This window comes from Tamandua tetradactyla, chromosome 6 (assembly GCF_023851605.1).
Source record: "Tamandua tetradactyla isolate mTamTet1 chromosome 6, mTamTet1.pri, whole genome shotgun sequence".
Lineage (NCBI taxonomy): Eukaryota > Metazoa > Chordata > Mammalia > Pilosa > Myrmecophagidae > Tamandua > Tamandua tetradactyla.
Window position 1 is genome coordinate 8595522 of NC_135332.1, and position 11855 is coordinate 8607376.

Consider the following 11855-nt stretch of genomic DNA (forward strand, 5'->3'; position numbering starts at 1 on the left):
TTCTTCATGTCCTCCCTCAATTTATTGATTTGGTTTTTGAAGAGGTTTTCCATTTCTGTTCATATATTCAGAATTAGTTGTCTCAGCTCCTGTATCTCATTTGAGCTATTGGTTTGTTCCTTTGACTGGGCCATATCTTCAATTTTCCTGGTGTGATTCATTATTTTTTGCTGGCGTCTGGGCATTTAATCAGATTTCCCTGAGTGTGGGACCCAGCAGATTGAAAGACTTTCCTGTGAAGTCTCTGGGCTCTGTTTTTCTTATCCTGCCCAGTATGTGGTGCTTGCCTGTCTGTGGGTCCCACCAGCAAAAGATGTTGTGGCTCCTTTAACTTTGGAAGACTCTCGCTGCTGGGTGTGTGGTGGAGACAGAGGAAAGGTTGTAGGTTGGTTTTAATGGCTTCAAATTGTGAAGTCCTGGGATCTGAATTCCTTGAGAGAGGGATTCCACCTGAGTTGTGTTTCACCCCTCCCACGGGGAAGGTTCAGGTGGTAGAGAGCCCTGAAAGCAGCCTGTTTCTGCGTTTGGGGCAGTTGTAACCTATGTAATCCCAGCGCTGAGCCCAGAGGCAACGAAGCCTCCATAGAAACAGCCACAGAAGGCTCTGTTTCGCCCCCTCTCCTCTTTTTCAGTTAGCCCAATCGGCGACTTCCGCCTTGATCAGTTTCGCCTGAGCTGAGGGCCTATTTTTAGTAGTCAGAAGTTGTTCATTAATGCCATTATTGGTGTTAGGTTGGGCTCAGTCTCTACTACTGTTGGAGACTCTTTCCTTTCCCTCCGGGAAGTCACCTGTCGGGGAGGGGCGCCAGCCGCCACGGCTTGGGGAACCGCTGTTCGGATGCTCCCAGCCGGCTCGGGAAGCCGCACATGGGTGAGGGGCGCCAGCCACCACGGCTTGGGGAACCGCCGATCCAAATCTCCCAGCCGGCCTGGGAAGCCGTGTGTGTGGAAGGGGATCCGGTCGCCGGCCACCGCGGGTTGGGGGATCGCCGCTCCGAGGCTCCCAGCTGGCCCGGGAAGCCGCGTGTGGGGAGGGGCGCCGGCCACCGCGGCTTGGGGAACCCGATCCAAAGCTCCCAGCTGGCCCAGGAAGGAGGGAGGGAGCTCCATCTGCCAGCCACCACGGCCCGGGGAAGCGCGCGCCTCTCGGGGACCTCACCGCAGTGGAGACTCTTAGCTGGTCCAGCCATTCCAGAATGGGGTACACTGTGTGTCTGGTCTCTGTCGTGGCTCCGGGAGCTGTTCTGTATTGTTTCTAGTTCTTTAGTAGTTGTTCTGGAGGAGGAACTAAGACCCGTGCGCCTTACTAAGCCGCCATCTTCTCTGGAAGTCTTGGTTTAAGAAGGCCGATGAAGTTCAGGGTTTCTCTCTCAAGTGAGAAGGCACATGGCAAACACAGTCAGGGCTTCTCTCTCAGCTGGAAGGGCACATGGCGAACACGGCATCATCTGCTAGCTTTCTCTCCTGGCTTCCTGTTTCATGAAGCTCCCCGGGAGGCGTCTTCCTTCTTCATCTCCAAAGGTCACTGGCTGGTGGACTCTCTGCTTTGTAGTGTTGCTCTCTCTGAATCTCCGAGCTTTTATTTTTTGATTCCAAGTGAAGACTGACTTTCAGTAGCAAGAGAGAATGTAATTTCCAAGGAACCAGTAGGTTTTTAGGTATCTTTTATTTTCTAGTTGCTTACTGTGGTAGTTAGGGTTCCCTAGAGAAACAGAACCAGGAGGAGAGATCTGTAAACATGAGATTTATAAAGGTGTCTCACACAACCATGGGAATGGAAGAGTCCAAAATCCCAGGGCAGGCTGTGAAGCTGGTGGCTCTGATGAAGGTCTGGACAAACTCCACAGGAGAGCATCATTGGCTGAAGAAGCAGTGAAAGAGTCTCTCTTCTTCCTTAAAAGCCTTCAACTGATTGTATTACCTCATTGTGGAAGGCACACCTTAGTTGATTGCAGATATAAGCAGCCACAGGTGCCATCAACTGACTGATGATTTAATGCACCAACCTTCTGGTTCATCAACCAGCCAGGAAATATCCTTGCTGCAATGGCCAAGTCAGTGAGGGCCTGACCAGACAACTGGGCATCATCACTTGGCCAAGTTGACACCAGAACCCAACAATCATACTTACCTTCCTGCTTGTCCTTTCAGACAATGTGGTCTTAGGTCTTGGCTGATGGGACTTAAGAAACTATCCTTCCTTAGCATAAATATTTGATTAAAGGCCATGCAGCAGTAGTTATAGTGGGGTTCAAATCACCCACAACAAATGCCTGATACATAAGCCACTTACCTTAGGAGGTTATATTCATATACGCTTATATTCTACAATATAGCAAATTATTTTCTGGTGTTTTATGAATTCTTTATTTAATATATTGAACACACACTCATCTCTCTGCTGAGGTCTGGGTGGGTGATCGGCTCCTGGAGAACTGGTTCCTTTTCCTGCTGTGGGAGCCAATGGCCCCTAGCACAGGGCTAGCCCCACTGGGAAGGGGAAATGCCTGACATTCAAGTGGGAAAATCAACATCTCCCAAGTTGTGACTTCACTGTATCAGATAATACCCCTAAAACATCACAAATGTCTCAAAGAAATAACACCCTTTTCCCTCTTCCAAGTTCCAGAGTGAGAAGAGAGGCAGAAAGATAACTGGGAAGAAAGAGCATCAGCGCTCTAAGTGATAAAAGCCAGATTGGGAGACGTGGCTCAGACACATGGCCAGCATGGGATTCCTCCCGCTTCCTCCTAGGACTCTGGCAGGGCTGTGGGTCCCCTCCTGTCAGGCCGTCAGCTCTCCACAAGGCAGGGGAGGGATGTGAACTCACTGCAGCTGACACTCCAGGAGCCCGGAAGGGACTGATATGGGTAGGCTCACTTCCACCCCGCCAAACGCCCCTGCCCCTGGGAGTGGGGAGGGAGCAGGGCGCCAGCAGCAGCTCCTCTGACAGAGGCTCCAGCAAGGGGCAGGAGTCCTGGGCTGGGCCCCACATGTCTTAACAACACCCCCCCACGCACATGTGCCCCCACGTGCTCTCGTTCATCGGATGTACAACTTTTGTGCTCTGGGCAGCAGTCTCTGAAATTGCTTCCCAAGTCACATTTTCTTGTTTCCATAGGTAGGTATGTGTGTATGTGTGTGTCTGTGTGTGCACGCGCACGCGTGCGTGTGTGTTGATTCTGTCCGCTGTTATAGCCAGCATTCTACTGTTTATCAAACATCTCTGTTTACTTGTAAGAACCTTCACATTCCTGGACCTCTTAACGCCACGTAATTCCTTTTTCCTTTTGGGGCTATTCCCATAAAGAGAAGTCTGTTGTAGGTGGTGGTGGGTTTTTCTTTGTCATCATCTCATGGGAATAACTTGGGGGTTGAGACCAGCCGCAGCTGCTGGACCCGCGTCCTGCCCTGGGGCCTGTGCCCCCACGTCTGCCTTAGCCTCTCCGGATTCGGAACCGTGTCTCAGAAAAGCAACTCTTTACCCCTGCTCGGACCATCACTGTCCCAGTGAAGAGTTGGAACTAGAAATGTGACATCTGCAGGTGTCAGGGGTCTAGAGCAGAGGTCAGCAAACTTTTCCCGTAAAAGGTCAGAGAGTGAATATTTTCGGCTTTGTAGGCTAGAGGGTCACTTCACAACTACCCACACTGCCATTGTAGCCGAAAGCAGCTATAGACAATAAGCTAGATTGTCTATATAGCTGTGTCCCAATAAAACTTTATTTACAGAGACAAATGGCCCTGACTTGGGCCCACCAGCCGTAGTGAATCTTTCCTGAGCCTGATGGATTAGAAAGGGTAACAGACAGCAAATCGGACACGTGGATTCCACTCTCAGGCCTGCCGGAGACCAGCTCCGTAACTTTGAGTAAGTTACCAACCCTCTCTGGACTAGTTCAGCTTACCTTTCTGCAAATTCTGGGGGTGTCTGCACTGCAAGTTGCAAACTGACAAACCAAGTTTGTGTCTGGCCCACAGATGTGTGTCATTTGGCCCATGTAGTATCCAAAACATTTTGAATTTGTTTCCAACATTTCAGAGGGGGAGATTTCATCTAAAAATCCAGATTTCTGGCTGCTCTTGAAATATCAGAAAATCTAGCACCTCTGGGCCCACATTTTCTCACGGCAGCCCTCGGCAGCCATAGCTGAGAGCAGGGGCGGAGTGTGGGAACTGGCAGGTGCCCTGGAGCCCGGGCAGGATCCCCCTGGCCTGCTCCCCCATCTGTGCTTTGCCTGAGCTCCCAGCATTTTGGTTGGTGACCCCTGCAGGTGACCTCTGGTGCCTTTGAGTTGAAAAACCTAGTGACTGCTGATTAGTACAGACCATTGGGTCAGCATCTTGCAGAGAATGCCTGCATCCTCCTTTCCCCCTCTTCCTTCCCACAGTCATTGGTTTCTGTTTGGAAATCCATCTGGCTGTGTGCCCGCCGAGATCACCAGTTCAGAGTTGAGCATGTGAGCTTTGCCACAGCCTCAGGGTGATTGTTGGGCTGGGCTGGGAGCCCTGGGACAGGGGTGCCCCATGCCTCCGGGGAGGGGTGTGGAGTGAGACCTTGGACTGCTTTGCAATCTCTGTTACCATGAGGGAAACCTGCCCTAAACCAATGACTGACAGGATACATATGCCGCTCCTTTGCCCCTTGGGAGAGATAATTTGAAGATGCATGTTCTATACCATCTCCTGGAGTTCCCGAGTGGGATTGAGCTTCACTGCCCTCAATTTTCTTGATAACACACCCTGTATCAGTTGCCTTCCTTTTTCTGTCTCACTTTCCCATTCTCCTACCAGGATGTGCCATAATCACCTCCCACATAAACCACTAGCACTAGAATTGTGGTCTAGGGGTCAGCTTCAGGGGCACCCAAACTAACACATTAGAAAGGACAGAGAAAGCGATGGAGTCCTTATGACATTCTGAATGCCTGGATCAAACCACTCCTGAAGCCCATCTACCCTTATACTTTCATTACATGAACCAGTAAGTTTCCTTGAGGTTTAAGCTGGTTTGATGTGAGTTTTTCATTACTTGTACATAAAAACATCCTAAGGACTATACAGGGATGCTTTCTGTGAACTCTCTAGGGTTCAGGGGTGGCTGCCAGCACCCCATAACTCCATCTCTGCCTCTGCGCCATGCTACGTCTCTCCCCATCTGTCTCCTACTTTTGGGTCCAGATTCTGTCTGCTTTTAAAAGCTCCAGTCATATTGGGTTAAGGCCCACCCTGATTTGGTGTGGCATCACCTTAATTAAGAACATCTCTGGTGAGAATGGGGGAAAATTCAACCTCCCCAAGTTGAATGCTTGATATTCTCACAAGCAGTGTGGACAACCAAAGCTATAGGCTGAGCCCCCAGTCTTGGGGTTTGTTCATATGAAACTTAACCCTACAAAGGATAGGTCAAGCCTACTTAAAATTAGGCCTAAGAGTCACCCCCAAGAGAGCCTCTTTTGTTGCTCAGATGTGGCCTCTCTCTCCAGCTAACACAATAAGCAAACTCACCACCCTCCCCCTGAATACCTGGGACATGACTCCCAGGGGTGTGGACCTTCCTGACAACATAGGGCAGAGGTCATCAAGGAATTGAGAAAGACCCTAGAATGAGCTGAGACTCGGCATCAAGGGATTGAGAAAACCTTCTCAACCAAAAGGGGGAAGAGTGAAATGAGACAAAGTGTCAATTGCTGAGAGATTCCAAACAGAGTCAGAGGTTATCCTGGAGGTTATTCTTATGCATTAAGTAGATATCACCTTGTTATCCAAGATGTAATGGAGAGGCTGGAAGGAACTGCCTGAAAATGTAGAGCTGTGTTCCAGTAGCCATGTTTCTTGATGATGGTTGATAATGATACAACTTTCACAATGTGACGGTGTGATTGTGAAAACCCTGAGTCTGATGCTCCTTTTATCTACCCTGTAACAGACGAGTAGAACATATGGAATAACAATAAATAATAGGGGGATTAAATGTTAAAATAAAATAAAAAAAATCTCCAAAGGTCCTGTTTATAGGTGAGTCCAGATCCACAGGGCTGGGGTTAGGACTTAGGTCTTTGTAGGGGACATCAGGGTCTGCCAGGACAGAGAAGAGTGACTCAGCCCCTCGGGTTGCAAGGACCTTAGAGAGCCCACCCCCCACCCCCCCTTTAAAGAGGATGTGGTTTGCAGAGGTGAAGAGAGTGGCCCAGGGGCAGCAGCCCGTATGGCAGGAGCTGGGCCTCGAACCCAGCTGCTTCACAGGCTTGCCTTTCTCCTGAACCAGCTGCCTCTGCTGAGCAGGTCTGCCCCTCTCTAGAGACATCCAGTTGGGGGCAAACCCAGATTTTGTGGAATGGAACACTTATTTGTTGGAAGAGGGGGTTCCTCTTTAAGAGAAAGTACACAAAACCATAAAAGCAAAATGAGGTACTCAAGTCAAGGCTTATGGGTGCTTTACAAGGAAAAAATTAATCACTGCCAATGATTGGGCTTGATCAGCTGAGGCCTTTTCTTTGGAGATCTCCTTAAGCCAAATGATCAGAAATGCTCCCACAGAAATGCTTTTTAAGGGCAATCTTGCTTCTTCTCCCTGCTAGAAGACTCTAGAACTCTTAGCCCCTGCCAGCATCAGGAGGTCCATGCATATGAGAGGCCCTGAAGTTTAAGCTTCCTTAGCCTTAGTAAATCCTCCTCTCCCCACATGAGGAAACATGGGGTGGGGTGGGGGGTTGGTGTGCGGAGGTCCTGCATGTTCCAGAACCTTCCAGCCCCATTTGGAAAACTTTTACTACACAGCTCAGCTCAAGCCAAAGGTGACTCAGAACAGAGGCCAGCATCCTAGGTCTCTCCGGGGTTTCCTTGGTTACCTGGAGTCTGATCTCATCCTTGAGAACAGGGCTCTTTCCTAGGAAGCTTTTAGTTGATGCACAAAGCATGTCTCTGTAACCTCAGGGGAGAGCACACCAGGGAGGGAGGGTGATGCAGGGCCAGCTGTCCGGAAGACAAAACTCTTCCAGATCTTCGACCTGCTCCAAGTCTCCGTGTGACTGAAACGAGGAGACCAGGCGTGGCTTGTGTGCTGCGCACTCCACTCGCCCAGGCAGGGAGTTCTAGGCTGGCTTAACTGTGGAATCCCCAGAGCTGCCAATAGTGCTTAACAGTGTCTAGCACTATGTGTGCAGCCAATAGATACTTCTGATAAATGAATGAATTTGTTGCGTATTTACTATGTGACAGGAGCTGTGCTAAGAATGTTACACATTTAATCTGTGCAACATCCTTCCCAAGCAGGGGCTGTGGGCAGCCTTGCTGCAGGCACACCGATTTTAAGTTGCTCACCAGGGTCACAGAGCTAACAAGTGACAATGGCAGCCCCTGAGCCTGGGGCTCTGGGCTTGCAGCTACCTTGTTTCCTAGTAGGACATAGGGACAGCCAGGAAGGGGAGATGATTTGAACTGTAGAGGTATACAGCGCATGTAGTGTTAAATTACACAGCAAGACAGTTACTCCTCCTTGCCATTTTCTTTCAATCCTCCTCCTCAAGGCAAGGAAAAAGCCTTCCTTTAACCTCTCTCTCACCTGCTGATCTTCCCCTTTTAACAGATGGAGAGCCAGACCCAGGCTCCCACCCTCAGCCAAAACAGTAGCCAGATAGAATTGTTGCTTTGTACCTATTTATCTTGATTAGTTCATTCGTACCCACAGCAGTTCTGCTTGTTTTCCATTTAAGGTTCTAATGTAAAATTTCCTTTTAAAGTAAATGCATTCAAGTAAGGTTCACGGGTCTTAGAAATGGCAAAAGTTGTGAAGGTAGCGATGCATATAGAATCAAACTTCATTGACTCCTGGAGAGTCCATGAAAATGTAGGTTTTGAACTGGGACACATGATAACACCCTATCTCAGGCCAGTTTCGCTTGTTAGTTTATTACTGGTTCTCAGGAACCAGTCTACAGGAGAGGGGGTGCAGCTGGGCCAGGGACTGGGGGAGCTGGGGGAAGAGCACATGAAAAGTGCAGGTATTAAAGTGGGAGATGTAGGGCTGGAGAACCGGAAAGACATCACTGGTTACCTGATGGGAGAGGTTCTAGAAGGTGCCGGGGGTGGGGTGGGGTGGCGAGACCACTGCCTGTGTGGTGCTCATTTATGGCTGTCTCCACTAAGCTACAACAACCGGACTCAGCTCCCAGGCCAGGACTGGCCAACCCTTCTCAACACAAGCCCAACGGCCTCAACGCTTTTGTTGGACGTCACTTGATGGGGTCTGTATTCGAGTACCACGTCTTCTTTTCCAACTCTGATATGCAGCCTCCCACCTCCACCTTTCTACTTTTTGAGAATTACTACCTAGCAATCATTAAGAACAAGCCCCAACCCTTTCCCTGTGCATACGAACATTCTGGTGGAGTATGTAAGAGTGGTCAGAGGTTCCCCAAACACTTAACTCAATTTCAATTAAACAAACAAACAAATAAAAACTATCTTGAAAGTTGTAATCAAGACCAACGATTGTACTCATGAGTGATATTTACCATATTGTAACACATCAGAGGCCACCAATGTCTTAACTTATTGGCTCTGCGCATATAGATGAACTTCCTGTCGATGTGTCACCCATTAGGGAGGCTGCACTGGGCTTTCTCTAAATTGGGGCTTTGCCTGTGGGCTGTGCTGCAGTGAACGTGGGCTGAACTCGATTCAGAGCCAGGCAGAACGAGGAACAAGTGCCTACTCTGCCCACTGCCTTATTCTCACTTGCATAAACAAGTAAACTTATGGCACGTTATGTCCTGGTAGTCTTGCAGCATCGTTCTTTTTTTTTTTTTTTTGCATTTAATTCTAAGTTGTAGGTGCTTCTTTTCTGACTTTTATATACGAAATAGAGAATGTAAGCCAAGGTTAGATATTGTATGTGTTGCAACCTGGAAATAAAATTTCAAGTGATTTTTCTTTTAAGTCTCCAGATCAATTTAATAAAAAGTGTTCTGATATTGCAAAGTGAGTTGTTTCAAAAAAAAAAAAAAAGAATAAAAATGAAAACAAACCATTGTGAACTACATATCTGTGCGAATTGTACGGTTCTTTTATTATACAACCAAAAGAAAAATATAGGGATAATTTGTAAATTGGATGCTGAGACTGATGTAAGGTGCCAGATAGAAATATTTTGGGTTTTGTGGGCTGTACTGAATCTTTTGCAGCTCCTCTGCTCTGCCATTGTATCACGACAGCAACTATAGACTAAGTGCAAAAGAACAGGCCTGGCTTTGTTCCAGTAAAGCTTCATTTGTAGACCCTGAAATTTGAATTTCATATAATTTTAATATATCATGAAATATTATTCTTTTGATTATTTTTCACCATTTAAAAATCTAAAAAAAAAAAAATTTGCTTAACTCATGACTTACAGTTTGCTGCCCTCAGATCTATATCTTAATTTAACATTGCCTTCCTTAATCAAATCAGCTTCATGGTGGCAGTGAGCTCTGGGGGCTGGAAGGGATGTGAGCAGGAGAGATGTGAGTGGGGGCAGGGGGTGGGGTGAGGGGGATGGGGGTGTCCCAGATCCCAGCAATGTTCCAGCTTTTGATCCCTAGCGGTTACATAACATCTGCATTATTATTGGTTAAACTCTCCATTTATGTTCTATGTTTTTTTGTGCCTACGTAATATTTCATAATGAAAAAATAAATAATATAGAAACTAACATAAACAAAAACATCACAGTTCTTAATGATTGTGTAATTAACAAATGCTATTAATTTGACTTGAAAAAAATAAAGTAACACTTACTAAAATGGCACTTTTGTTTCCTTTGATATGTGAGGTTCCGGGTAAGATACTGTCTGATGGAATTTTCTGCCACGGCGGAGCAGTTCTGTGATTGTGCTGTTCACACGTGGCCGTGGCTACTGTTAAGGGATGGCACAGGTTTAGATTATTTACTTGATTTTGCACTTTATAATTTGAAATCTGTGCGTGCTTGTCTACTACCCATCAGGTAGCCAGCTGTGTGACTTTGGGTAACTTACTTGACCTCTCTGTGCTTTAACATCTTCATCTGTAAAATGTAAATCATGATAATACCTACCTTACGTGTAGCTGAGATGACTAAATAAAAACAGTTTATATGCCTAGTACCCTGCCTGGTCCATACTAAGTTTTCGATGACTGTGTAATTATAATTATTGGCAGTTTCATCCTCATAGCCCTCCTCTTAGGTTTGCAGAGGAGGAGATAAAGGCTCCCACAGCTAGTAAATGGCAGTGCTTGACCAAAATCCTTGTCCATCCAGGTTCTCATGGGTGACTTTGATTCTCCAAAGAAACTCACCTGCCAATATCTCCCAGAGCAGTCAATTGCCATGGCAACACTTTAAGGAGTTGAATATTATATTCCTATAAATCCATGTGGGTTCTGAACTCTATTAGGTGTCCCTCTCCGCTTGTGTGAAAAGAACCCCCTTGCATAAATACTCTGTTGAATAAATGAAATGAAAAAGATGGCACTGGACAGTTGTCTGTGGAATCAGCCCTCCCAGACTCACCAATTAGCCAGACAAATCTCTCTTTTGGCTAACAGTTAAGCTACAAGGAAGAAAAAAATCTGAGACCTTAGCTCCAGTTAGAAGCAATTCTTCACAAACTGACTTTGACAAGCTTGTTTTTCCTTGAACTTTTTCCCATGGCCGGCTCTCACAGACAGAAACTCCCATTTGTCCTGAAACCCATCCCTGAGTCCCCAAACTGTATCTGTACGTGCACGTTTCAAATGGGTGGGGTAGAGATCCAGGGATAAAGGTCTTGGGGTTGGAGATGGATGTTTATGCCTCTGTCTGTCCGTGGGGCCTTTGATCTGTTATCCTGAATGGATGCTGCAGCTGCCATTGTTTGTGGGAGCGATTGAGTTTTTGTTTTATCAGATTCCTACACACAGAATATAATGGTGGAGAGATTACAGTGCAGGTTTGGAATTCGGATGGGTTGGGTTGCTTGTGTTGTGGGAATTTGTCAAGCTTGAGTTTTTCTGGTGGGCCTAGAGACCAGACCTGGGTGGGGCCTGGGCTGGGGGCAATGTGGGGGCTGGGGGGGGGGTGGGAGTGTGGGGATCTTGGGAGTGGAAATGGGGGGGCTGGGGGTTGCCCGGCCAGAGGGCACGGGCCAGCTCTGGGACCCGAGCACCATGGACATTCCTCTCACGTAGCTCTGGCCGCAGCCATGTGGCGCGCCGTGGCCGGGCACAGTTAGGCCGCCGCTGGGGGCCGGAGGGCTGGGGAAGGGATGAAAAAGGCAGAAATATCTCCCAACAAAGCGTAAACGCCGCCCGCGCCCCTCCTCAGCTGCTTCAACAATGAGCTGGCGGGGCCTCGGGGGCCGGCTGCTGGGCCCATTCAGCCCCGAGCTGCAGGCCTTGGCATATGGCTCGGCCCCAGCCCCGCACTGACCCGCCCTGCCCCGGCCGCCGGCGGTCCGGCCCGCCCGGCTCCGCAGCCAGCCGGGGCCTCCATGGCAACAGCTCGGGCGGGGGTGGGGGGAGCCGAGGCCCCGGCCCCGCCCGGCGGGCCGAGATGGATGGCTGCAGGCAAAGCGCCAGGCACCCCCTCACCTCTCCGTGCCCTGCCCCGTGGGGTCCCCAGAGGGCCGGGGGCAAGGCCTGGGGGGAAACGAGTCAAGCAGGGAGCCCCCAGGAGGGGCTGAGAGCTGGGAGACTGGGACGCCGTGCCCGGTGGGGGAATCCGGTCAAAACGGTGGGGGTCCCCAGCCAGAAACACCCCTCCCCACCCCCCACCCCCATTCCCCAGAGAGCAGAATACACAGACCCTGGCCACGAAATGCCTCGAAAGTAGGAATTATCCAAGGGAGACACGTGGAC

General features: G+C 48.8%; 1 long non-coding RNA gene across 3 annotated transcripts; it reads right to left on the bottom strand.

The window, feature by feature from the left end:
• Positions 1-9055: 9055 nt before the first annotated feature.
• On the bottom strand, positions 9056-11479 carry LOC143685791 (uncharacterized). 3 transcript variants are annotated; one of them, XR_013176728.1, is made up of 6 exons: positions 11428-11479; positions 10597-10909; positions 10317-10460; positions 9777-9895; positions 9392-9476; positions 9056-9279 (listed from the first exon to the last, which is right to left on the bottom strand). It is a non-coding gene; the product is annotated as an uncharacterized LOC143685791 (long non-coding RNA). The 3 variants fall into 3 exon arrangements; XR_013176730.1 differs by lacking the exon at positions 10317-10460; XR_013176729.1 differs by lacking the exon at positions 9392-9476.
• Between the last annotated feature and the right edge of the window lie 376 nt (positions 11480-11855).